This window comes from Poromitra crassiceps (genome assembly GCF_964638095.1).
Source record: "Poromitra crassiceps genome assembly, chromosome: 4".
In the NCBI taxonomy this organism is placed as follows: domain Eukaryota; kingdom Metazoa; phylum Chordata; class Actinopteri; order Beryciformes; family Melamphaidae; genus Poromitra; species Poromitra crassiceps.
Window position 1 is genome coordinate 51,764,643 of NC_139626.1, and position 12,500 is coordinate 51,777,142.

A 12,500-nucleotide genomic window follows, 5' to 3' on the forward strand; every position below is an offset into this window, starting at 1 on the left:
GGTTTGGGAAAATCCTCTCCATGAGTGAGCGGGCTCTCTTGCATTTCAATAGGCAAACGCGTCGATCATTCTTCATCTGAACACATGCGATAACGATGCATAGATTGGGCAGCTTGGCAATTAAATAAATATTGCAATCATAGATCTCCACTAAAGGCAACCCCCCTATAGCTGGAGACTGCGTCTTTTTTTCTTCTTCTTCCCCTCAACAGCCTAGTGCATCTTCACAGGGTCTGCAGTTGTCTTTTTCTTCCTCCCATATAGGTCCCTTGTTTTTTTTCCCAGCGAGGTAAAAATAGAAATAGCCTAGATACGAGTGAAACCTTTAATAATTAATATTTTGTTATAATAAATAATTCTGTTCCATATATATCCGCAATCGTGTGGATTCTGGCGGCGCGGCAAATATATCCCCCAGCGCCACCTCTCCTCAGTGCCACCACAGCGCTTGGGTTACACGCAAACGCCAACGAAGGGGGGCTTCCCCAAAATCCGTGCTGCCCGGTGACATTTGTTGATATTTGGTGATGGACGGTGCGGTATCCGCCCCCCCCCCCCCCCAGCCCCTCCTCCTCCTCCTCTGCTTCCTCCAAACGCGTCAGTCACTGATTTTTTTGGGCGTGATTGCGCGCACTTGGAGACGAAAACACACACCGGTCCTCAATCTATCAATCTCTCCCTCCCCCCTCGAAATGTGTGGAGGAAATACAAATTACAAAAAAAATCAATGTCCACAATAATCATCTATAATCCAATGTTGTTGGGAGAACGAGAATCCCGGACGAGTAGGATCCGGAGGAGCAGAAACAGACCGCTGGGGAGAGGCAGCACCATCATCAATTCTGGGACGGAAAAAACGGCTGTGGCGCGCGTGTGTTGTAGCAGCAGCTCGCATCTTCTCCTCCGCCTCTGGCACCGGGCAGACACCGTGCACCATCCCCGCCCAGCAGCACCATCGCCCCCAAAAAGGCTCTCCCAACCAGAAGAAGAAGCGACCAGCCCCGCAGAGGCAGCTACAGTAGCAAGTCCAGTCTCTCCCCCGCTCTCTCTCTCTCTCTCTCTCTCTCTCTCTCTCTCAGTCTCTCTCTCTCTCTCTCTCTCTCTCCCTCCGTTTTTTCTCCTTCCCTCACAGTCACCCCCCGGGGGAAAGTGAGCGAAAGCGCAGTCGGTCCGGCTCCAACTAGGCTGCCTGTATCCCCCCTTGTTGGAGATTAATCTTTGGAAACGAGAAAAGAAGAAAGGAAAACGGGGCAGCGGAGCGCGTTTTTCCTCCACTTGCTCTCTCGCAGTTTTTCACCCGTCGGGGTTGAGCTTGAGCCGCCGCGCACTGAGCATCTGATCGCTCTGACGGTCGGGAACCGAGCGAGCGCCACGCACACATCCGTGGCCAAGCCTTGCAGCGCACCACGACGCACGGCGACCCACCCCCCCCACCCCCCCCCCCTCCACACGGTGCACGTTGGAGATGCATGGGCGTCAGATGGATAGCCGTTCCCAAACTTTTCACAACTGTAGCCCACCAAACCACATTTCCGAGGGACCACTTCCACTTCCACCAACACCAACCCCCCCCCCCCCCATATGAAATCAAATGCGCTGAGTTAACCATGCATGCAATAATAGCATCAGAAAAACTAAGAAAGAGCATGACTGGTTCAAAGCGCACGCACGCACACACACACACACACCTGTCAACATTAGGCTGTCTTGAAAATGTTTTTTTTCCCTCGCCCAAATTTAGCCTAACTTTGGAGTGTTATTTAGCCCTTCCTGACAAGCTAGCAGGACATGGTTGCAGGTAGGCTACTGTACCAAGTTTTAGTGCACGTTGCACCATACGCCAATCCCACGCTGAAGCCACACAGTTTCATTTCGGCATCCTTGTTAACAGGCGAGCGGGTCCTTTCACACCAGCTGCGCCGCCCACGCTGAAGCCACGCCTTCTGGCATAAGCTTCTGGCATACTCTTCGCGCACGCGCTGGAGGCGGGGCTCCGAGGGCGCACGCACTCTGCGCGGGCCAAAACACAACATACTCAGTGCGCAACTCCAGGCTCCAGGCAGTCTGAATGAAATTGAATGTAACGTTCCCAATTCTATATATTAAATTCTAAAAAACGACCCTCAACATTTGGGAAGGCTAAGCCACACAACTAGTTCGTTATAATCGAACATCATGCTTTTAGGCGACTTTACGACAGTGAGGACTCAATCACAGCAGATATCCGCTGATAGCCTACCACGGAGATCTCACAGGCACATGCAGCAAAACCCGATGCGCTGATAGAAAAATCTCCATGGACGCGCCCCGTGCGATGACGTCATAATCGCCGCTGGGCGCAAAGAGTATGCCAGAAGCTTAACGGCTCGTGCACACCTACAATGGCAAAATCGCTGTTCCGCTGTTGTCGCAGCGTTTTGTGGGCGTGGAAACCAGCTTCCAGCTTGGAGCTGTAGAAACGTTTTCAGGTAGATGTAGCCTACACAGAAGGGTGGGGGGAGGAAATGTGTAGGAAGAGCTGTCATTGGGTAGCTTAACGAAAGGTCCCGCCCTAGTCCCGCCCTTCGAGCGTTAAGCCGATCAGAGACAAGCCGCCTCTAGTCTGTGACAGCGAAACGCTGGGCGGTTCCTGCGGCAGGGGGCGCGAGGTTGAAATGGACCAATCAGATGCGGAAATAGAGCAAGACAGCCTATCAAGATGCAGCGTCAAAGAGGCTTTCACAGGAGGCATGCCGCCGAGCGTTTCATGGTGTGCATGAGCCGTGAAGCTACGCTGAACCGAAAGTTTCAGCTTCTGTTCTATTTTCCAAGCGTGCAGCGCGCAGCAGCCTCAGGGTTATTGTGTATGTAAAAACTGTTGTCTGTATATAAACAGAGAAAATAAAAATAACTCTGGAAGACCACTACATACTGTAGTTCTTAAAAGCCTAATTATAATCCAGAGTAGGTTAAATATCAAGCTAAATGAGTCATACATATTTACATAAAGGCAAGCAAAAAAAAGACAAAAAAAATCACAGCAGGGGGGCGGGGCATTCAGGACTAGTAATAAGCTCATATTGGTGATATAAGTCAAATAATTCATCACATAGATCAAATCAACTCATTCATCAGAGAGGCTATTGCTCCACTTCTGCCCAGAAATGTAATCGATAGGTTTGGAAATCCCTGAGACAAGAGCGTTTGTGTTTTCCATTGCTGAGGGTTTGGCCCGCTGAGGCCCCTGGAGGCTGTGATGCTCACGGCTTCCCCTCATGGATGCCAAGTGTCAAAAGCAGCCGCAGCAGCACGGTCCAATTCACTGTTCACTGTTGACTCAGACCTACCCGGCCGGCCAAGCACAACGCAGAGCATGCATTACATTTCACATTCTACATGGTGACCAAGCACAACGCAGAGCATGCATTACATTTCACATTCTACATGGTGAGAAGTTAAAGTCGAGCTGAACTCATAAATGACTTTTCTTTTCTTTTAGTTCATATACCTGGGTATGCAGTGCACCTATTTAATGATGTATGCAAACAAAATCACAAAAGTCTAATTTCTTTAGTTTTTCACACTTTTTCACATCAAAAGTGCATTTTTCAAGATTTCATTGATAAAAGTAATGTACAGTTTGCTGACGTCACCTTGTACTATCAAATTCCTACCCCATTTCAACCAATCATATCACGACATGCAGCTGTCAATCAAATCTTCATTTCAGGATAATTTTCTCTTCCAAATGAAGTAGAAAATGGCGCCTACGCCTAGTGCCTGTCATCTGCAGAATTCCTATCCCATAAACTAACTACTAACTTGGCCAATTGTTAGAAACATGAACAAAAAACAAAAACTATAATCTCTAAGAATGCAAAGAAATGTAACTGGCTCGTTAAAACGCGCATTCCAGGGATATCGTATTTACAGAAATAGCGTAAAAGGCGCGCGCTTGAGAGCGTGGTTGTCAGGGGTCTGCCCTCGGAGATTCCAGGCGGGCGGGCAGCACCCATTCATCGGATTGTCCGCTCCCTCCGCACGAAGCAGCTGGCTGCCTGGTACTCCGCGGATCCCACTTGCGTAGCACGACAATACGCTGAATCCCACTCGATTTGGGGGTGGAACACGCCTTTTTTTCGATGTAGTTTTTTAAAGTTTTGGTCCGAGTGAAATGTTCTATGGTCTCTCCAGATTCTAAATATAGCTGAACCGTTTGGTTTGACGAAGTAAAACATTTTTTATAAGCATTTTATGAAATATCTATGGGAAAATAAATGGCAGATGAAAATCTCTGGTCCAGTGCTGAAGCAGGAAGTTAAAAAAAATCCCACTGGGTGGCAACGGCAATGGAACCCTATGGAGCCCAAGTGGCGCGAGGCTAGAGTGTCCGACTCTAGCCGGTTAACTCTGTTTACATTTTAAAAACTGCGACAGTTCACACAACTTTAACACGACACGCATATTATTATACATCAAACTCTTTAGCTACTTCTGCTCTCGCTCAGAATGTCAAAATATAAGCAATGTGATGTATAGTTTTTGAGATATTAACGTTTGTTTGGCACAACTCATACTATTAACTGCCGCAGGATTCCGCATTTCTGGGTGTCAAGTGACGTCACGCTGATTCGTCCTATAGGCTATAGGCCTATACTGTGTTTTCACTCGTGTCATCCAACATGCCGACAGCTTGGCTTTGAGTGAACGCATCAACATAGTTAGTTGGACGTGACTGAACACGACACAGTATTTTTTTAGGGGACAGTTTATGAATGCATGTGCATTGGGGAAAGTATTAATTAACCAAATCAAGATTAATTAATTAAATTTCTGCTGTAAAATCTGCATTCATGGGAGTGAATTGGGAATGACATCACAATTGACCCACAGACATAATCGCATGCCGATGACATCAGAACTGATAACATCACTTATGACCAGTGGGCTTGGAAGAGGAATCTGCGGAAGTGATTCTGAAAGCTTTATAGTTCCACAAATGGCCACTAAGTCACTGTTGGTTCCACCAAAGCATGTTGGTCCTCACTGATGCGTTTGCATCATTCTGTCACGGGATTGTTATAAGTGACGTGTGTCACACGGATGGGCACAGTAGGGATCAGTGATCTAGGGAGCAGTGGCTTCCCAAGCGGGGCCACCCTAAACGGTAGCTGGGTGTCACCACTGATGATGTCACAATGTATATGACCTCATTATTGTGGAGGGCTGTGTGTGAAGTGACATCATCAGTGTTTATGACCTCATAAGGTGTATGACATCATCAGTGCTTAGCATGTACGGTCTGACATCATCAGTGCTTTACCATAATAAGCTGATGAAACTCACTGATGACGTCTTCACTGATGACATCACAATTGCTCGGTGTAAGTGATTTGTGAGTGACAGACGACACTGATGACATCACAATTCTTCTTCTTCTGTGGTGTTTTATGGCAGTTGGTATCATTTATGTAGCATTACCACCTCCTTCTGGATTCATCCATCCACTGTTTCCCTACATTCTCTCCATCACAATTGACTGATGATGTCACAATGTCTATCTATGGCAAATAATCAATGTCTGTCACAAATCACTTATGCACACACCCATTGTTGCAACATGACAACTCTGACTGGCCGCAGTCGGAATTTGCGCTTGTTATTATATAACGTTTATATGGTGAGAGAGCTGCGGGTGCTTATGCAGACCTAGTGCACGTTTAAGTGTACAGCATGCAGGTAATGAGCCGCTGTGATGAAGAATATAGCGAGATTAACCGTGTTGAGAGCAGATAAAACACTCCAGACAGTCAGCCTGCAGGTGACACCTTCAGGGTCTGCACGTAAAGTCTGCACGTAACCTCGCTCTCTCTCTCAAAAAAAAGTCACATGAGTGTGGCATTTAAAGCCATCTGTAATCTCGCTACAAAAGAAATAAACTGCGTGTGTATTACTCGTTGTATTATAATTACTGTACTGACATAAGTAACTTTGCAGTCTGAGCCATCTTACACAGCCTATGTGCTGTAAACACAGTGCTGCAGTTTAGATTTTTCTGTTGTGTTTCCTGTCTCAAACATAGACTGATATCACAGGATGTTGTGACGAGTACATGGCGATATCATTTGTAAAGATTTTATTATAAAAAATATATGCTGTTTTCTGATCATAAAATGTTTTATATTGTTTGAAAGATAATTTTATTTCAAATTGTTTTATACTTCATTTTTTAATATATTTTATATTTTAATATATTTCATATATTTTTTAGTCTGTGATAAGTGAAACCGTGGTATTTTTGTCCAAGGTTATCATACCGTCAAAAACTCATCGCAAATCGCAATATTGTCCACCATAATCGCTAATCGCACCTTTTCCCCAATTCGTGCAGCACTATTGGAGAGTCAAAGTGAACGTCACTTCCTGCCTTTCTCTCTGTACCAGCGTCTGAAAAAATATGAATGGGGCTGAACGGCGAGAGACTCTACTTTTTTAATCCCGTTTGAATTGTGCCACAGGGTACACATATCATGTTTGTCAATGTAAAAGATAACTTTGCAAGTGAGAAAAGTCGCAGTTTCTGGTAAAACTGTGGCACTATAAGTTATGAATCAGAAAGATACGCACAACCAGTCGCATAACTTCTCTCCTGCAGTCTGTGTTGTTAATGGTGCGATGTAAATTGTGAGAGATGTAGTCGATTGACTAAACTAAACCTTAGGTTTTTTCAGAACAAACTGCGACTTTCTTGACATGCATAGTTCTCTTTTAAATGGACAAAATCTACACGTGTACCCCGTGGCACAATAGACCCTTCACACGGGGGCCATTTTGTGACGAAAAGGCAGGGTAAACACAGGTGCAATGAGGGTTTCCAACTTCCATGGTTGGAATTTGAAAACCCTCATTAGTGTTTTGCTTGCACCTGTGTTTATTCTGACTTTTCGACACAAAATGGCCCCCGTGCAAGGGGTCTCAAACTGGATCAAAAAAGTATCGACCCTCGCCGTTCATCCCCATTCATATTTTTTCAGACGCTGGTACCGAGAGAAAGGCAGGAAATGCCGTTCACTTTGGCTCTCTATAGCTGCCTGGCAAAAAATAAAATAGAAAATGAACAAGATGTCATTCTCCTTCAGGGTTGTGAATCAATCAGTCAGCTTCAGACAGAGCCAGATTTAGCATTCGATCACATCATACGCCAAAGCTACGCTCAAGCCACACTGAAGCTACGCTGAAGCCCCGCAGTTTCATTTCGGCATCCTTGTTAACAGGTGAGACCGTTCACACCAGACGCATGCCACGCCACGCTGACGCTGCGCTGAAGCGATCGTTCAGGATTCTGTTCTATTTTCCAAGCGTGAAGCTGCCAGGCATGAAGTCAATGTAAGTTGTGGGCGGGGGGGGCAAGGCGCGCCGAGCAAGGAGCTGAGGAAAAGAGAGTGCTTCTAGTGTGACCGGCTTAGCATGAGCTCAGCTTCAGCGTGGCTTTGGCGATATGGTGTGAACAAAGGCTTAGGCCGACACCCTGAGGTATGACTTATGACATCGTTGATGTTTTGGTCTCTGATCTCTGATGATGGACAATTTGTCCTCAGGGTTGTCACTCAGTCACTCAGTCAGTCAGTCAGCTTCAGACAGAGCCAGATTTAGGCTGGAGAGTTGATTTCACTACTTTTGGCAAAATGTAATTCCCTTTGGATAAAAGCGTCTGCTAAATGACATACATTACGTCATTTATCCTCATTTAATACAATCAACACAATACCTACAAAATGTAATACCTCTCAAATGGCGATTAAGACTTTGTAATACTTTCTAAAGGCCTTAATTTCCCCTAAATTGGTTTATCAACTTTTCATACTTTTCAAGACCCTGGTAATGCACTTATCACTTGTCTGTGACATTATGCGATTTATGACATCGTCAGTGATGTATACATATGACATCATCAGTGATGTCATAGCAGTATGAGGTGTGAATCTGTGACATTATATGTGATTATGACACCGATGACATCATCAGCGTATGGCATTTGACATCAGTATGAGCTGTGATTGGTCTATATATTGAAGATTTATTCCACCGTTGCCAGTCCTCAGGGAGCATTTGTGGAATATGCCTAAAGTCTTATTGCGAGGTCAGGAGAAGACTGATGATAAGATGCGGGCCTTTGCGGAGCAGGTGTTTGCATCTGAGACCAATGAAGATGCCGCCCATGACGAGATCTCCCTGTTCGACGTGGATGAGGACTGTCCCATGCGCCACCATGAGATGGCCCATCACTTGTGCACAGATGATGCTGTGAAACGCAAGAAGAGGCCCCAGCGCAGGGTGTCAGTGGCAGCCCCGGCGCAGCAGGCCGTGGCTGCCACCCAGGTCGCGGCAGTGGAGGTGGACAGTCCCACCCTGGAAGTGCCTGACTTCCAAAGAATGGACATCATTGGAGACTACACCTCTGGGGTGACCATGGATGACTTTGAGCTGTCCTGCACAGGTCTGTACCGTGCACTGACCATCAGGGAGAAGTACATGAGGCTGGCCTACCAGCGCTTCCCCCGCACCTGCTCCAAGTACCTGCGTGAGATGGAGGGAGAGCCCTTCAAGCCTGACGACGAAGTACTGCCAGTGTTCACATCTCCTCCAAAGAACGGGGAGGACCCGTTCGACACCAAGGGCCTGCCCAACAACCTGGGCTACGTCGCCCGCATGAGAGACGGCGTCATCTACGTCTACGACGACGTCGCCTCGGCTGACGAGCACCGGCCCGTAGACATGCCCTGCGTCGACTACGACACCTTCATCGACGACATGAACTTCCTCATCACGCTCATCACACAGGGGCCGACCAAGACGTACACTCACCGCCGCCTGAAGTTCCTCATGTCCAAGTTCAACGTGCACGAGTTGCTCAACGAGATGGAGGAACTGAAGGAGCTCAAGCTCAACCGCCACAGGGACTTCTACAACTGCAGGAAGGTGGACACGCACATCCACGCCGCCGCCTGCATGAATCAGAAGCACCTGCTGCGTTTCATCAAGCGGTCGTACAACGCGGACGCAGAGCGCGTCGTGCACAAGCTGGGCGACCGGGAGGTCACCATGAAGGAGCTCTTCCAGAGCCTCAACCTGCATCCCTATGACCTCACCGTGGACTCCCTGGATGTGCACGCGGGCAAACAGACCTTCCAGCGTTTCGATACGTTCAATGCCAAGTACAACCCAGTGGGAGCCAGCGAGCTGCGCGACCTGTACATGAAGACGGAGAACCACATCAACGGAGAGTACTTTGCCAACATCATCAAGGAAGTAGCCAGCGACCTGGAGGATGCCAAGTACCAGTATGCTGAGCCTCGTCTGTCCATCTACGGCTGCAAGCCCGACGAATGGGCCAAGCTGGCTGGCTGGTTTGTCATGCACAGAATCTTCTCTCCTAACCTCAAGTGGATGATTCAAGTGCCCAGGATCTATGACGTCTTCAGAGGCAGGGACTTCGTGCCCCACTTTGGTAAGATGCTGGAGAACATCTTCCTGCCTGTGTTCCAGGCCACCATCGAACCACAAGCCAACCCCCAACTCAGTATCTTCCTCAAGCACGTGACAGGTTTCGACAGTGTGGACGACGAGTCCAAGCACAGCGGCCACATCTTCAGCGCCAAGAGCCCCAAGCCGGAGGAGTGGGACATAGCCAAGAACCCCTCCTACGCCTACTACACCTACTACATGTACGCCAACATCGCTATGCTCAACCAGCTCCGCAAGCAGAGGGGCATGAACACGTTTATGTTCCGGCCTCACTGTGGCGAGGCCGGTTCCGTCACCCATCTGATGACCTGCTTCATGACCGCCGACAACATCTCTCATGGCCTCAACCTAAAGAAGAGTCCTGTGCTACAGTACCTGTACTTCCTGGCCAAGATCCCCATCGCCATGTCCCCCCTGAGCAACAACAGCCTGTTCCTGAAGTACGCCAAGAACCCGCTGCTGGAGTTCCACAAGAAAGGCCTGGTGGTCTCCCTGTCCACTGACGACCCCATGCAGTTTCACTACACCAAGGAGCCCCTGATGGAGGAGTATGCCATCGCAGCACAGGTGTTCAAGCTCAGTACCTGCGACATGTGTGAGATCTCAAGGAACAGCGTGTTGCAGAGCAGCTTGTCAGATGAGGAGAAGAGTCTGTTCCTGGGCCCCGACTATCTGAAGGAGGGTCCAGAGGGCAATGACATCCGCAAGACCAATGTGGCCCAGATCCGCATGACCTACCGCTATGAGACCCTGTGCTACGAGCTCAACCTGATCAAGGAGGGCCTGAATTCTGACATCGTCGATGAAATCGCATAATTGCTCGAGTGACATCAGCGATGACATCACAAATGCTCGAGTGACACACCACCGACGAAATCACAATTGCTGGAGGGACATCACTGATGACTGACGTTTTGGACCGTCTCCGTTTAGCGTTTTGGGCCGCTGTCATCTTGGATTTCACACAGCTCATGTGAGATGGCATGAGACAGAGCCGCAGCTCCCCCCCTGCTATTGGTCCGTGATCTGCAAGCTGTGAGATCACTGGACAGGCGACCTGTCAATCACGCCCAAAACAGTCTGTTTTACTCTAAATGGGTGAATCATATAAAAGGTCACACCCATAAAGTTGTGATGAAAGGTGAAATCAGCTACACACAACCAGCCTGTAAACATGTTTACTGTGTATGGGCATTTTAACATAATGGGGTCTATGGGCCTGACTCACTTCTGCAGCCTGCCTCAAGTGGCCGTTCGAGGAACTACAGTATTTGCTACTCCATTGGCAGTAGAAAGCTACCGCCCACTCGGTGGGGAGTGGACATACAACTGTCGGACATCATCGGTGACCTGGCCACTTGCTTTCTTCTTGTGGCCCTAAAGAGACATTGCCAGTAAACAGAGTTGAACTAGCATTTAATGCAAACAGCAACAATCTAATCCAAACAGCAGTCAGAAGGAGAGCTGGAGAGGTTTGGAAGCGTTCTTTTTGAGGATGCGCTGTTATTTTGAGGACAAATGAAAAGAGGTTTTTATCTCTCCTTCGTTCCTCTCTCCTCCGAGCCGTCTGGCGCTCTGGCTCCGGCATCTGAGCTGTCTTTGATGGCGTTCTGCAAGCTGTTTGCTCGGGCTAAACCAAGCAAGCTGTTTGCTCGGGCTAAACCAAGCAAGCTGTCACCTCCCAAATAAAAAGAAGGGGATGGGAGGGTGGGGGTGAGAGGGGTCGTGGGGGGGCAGTTAATCCCTGGGAGTGACCCTTCCCTAGGCTACAACACACACATGCACACGCACACACACATGCGCGCGCACACACATACAATTGCACATAGATCCACACGTACACACACACACACACACACACACACACACACACAGAAGCCCTTTGAAATGTGTTCATCTGTGAGGTGTTTGACAGCGGCTGAAGGATAAGGACAAGAGCTGCACTAAAGCAGCAGACAGACAGCAGACAGACAGACAGCAGACAGACAGCGAGCAGACAGCAGACAGACAGCAGACAGACAGCAGACAGACAGCAGACACACAGCGAGCAGACAGACAGACAGCAGACACACAGCAGACAGACAGACAGCAGACAAGACAGCAGACAGACAGACAGGGAGCAGACAGACAGCGAGCAGACACACTCTGGGTGCTTCGGGGCGCAACTACTTGGGATTTGCAGGACTTTGACGCCGTCTCTGCTCTGGTTGCTTTCAGGCAGATTTCCGAGGCTTTCTTTGGCACTGTCCAAGGTGCTGAAACAAGGAGTGAGCCTATAATAAAGCGCCATAACGAAGCGGTGCTGTTGGAAGTTATCCCCTTGGTCAGGTAGCGGGGTGTGGGTAGTTACCACCAGCCACCAGCCAAATGCTGCTAAATGTTTGCGATGGCTGGTCAGCTGTTGCTCTCGTCTTTGGCAGGTAAACAGCCCTTATTTGGAGGTCTTATTCTACTCTCAAGCTCGGTTGCTTGAATACTGAAAGTCGTCCATCTGGTGAGTTCTGGGACGTTTCGTCAGGCACAGAGAGCCTAGTCAACACAATGAGCAAAAAGTAGTCCCTCACTATGAGAATATGTAAGTTGAACTATACCAGCAAGCGACTGAAAAATGTAGTTCATCTATAGTTCAACTACAAGTAGTCGACTACAACGTCTGAAAAGACGTGTCTGCGTGTACTGTACTGTATGTGCTGAGTGAGAGCTCTCATCGGAATATTTAGTCTGTACAGATTGGGGGGGATGTGCCCTGGTCGCTGTACTAGCGCCTCCTCTGGTCAGTCGGGGCGCCTGGTCGGGGTGGAAGGGAACTGGTGGGAATAGCGTGATCCTCCCACGTGCTACGTCCCGCCGGTGACGCTCCCCGCTGTCAGGTGAAGCGGCTGGCAAACTGCGCATGTGTCGGAGGAAGCATGGTGCTAGTCTCGGCTCTCCCCAGATCGACGGAGGGTGGAGCAGCGGGGGGGGGGGAGGGGGGGATTTCAGAAAGAAAATAAATC

At 48.6% G+C, this 12,500-nt stretch overlaps 1 protein-coding gene and 1 pseudogene across 2 annotated transcripts in view; one reads left to right on the plus strand and one right to left on the minus strand.

The window, feature by feature from the left end:
- Nucleotides 1-12,500, minus strand: part of cacna1ab (calcium channel, voltage-dependent, P/Q type, alpha 1A subunit, b) — a gene marked incomplete at both ends in the record, with an annotated part of 374,254 nt that overhangs the window by 272,748 nt on the left and 89,006 nt on the right.
- On the plus strand, nucleotides 8,098-10,320 carry LOC310774921 (AMP deaminase 1 pseudogene; annotated as a pseudogene). The gene has a single exon. The product of its transcript is annotated as an AMP deaminase 1 pseudogene (transcript).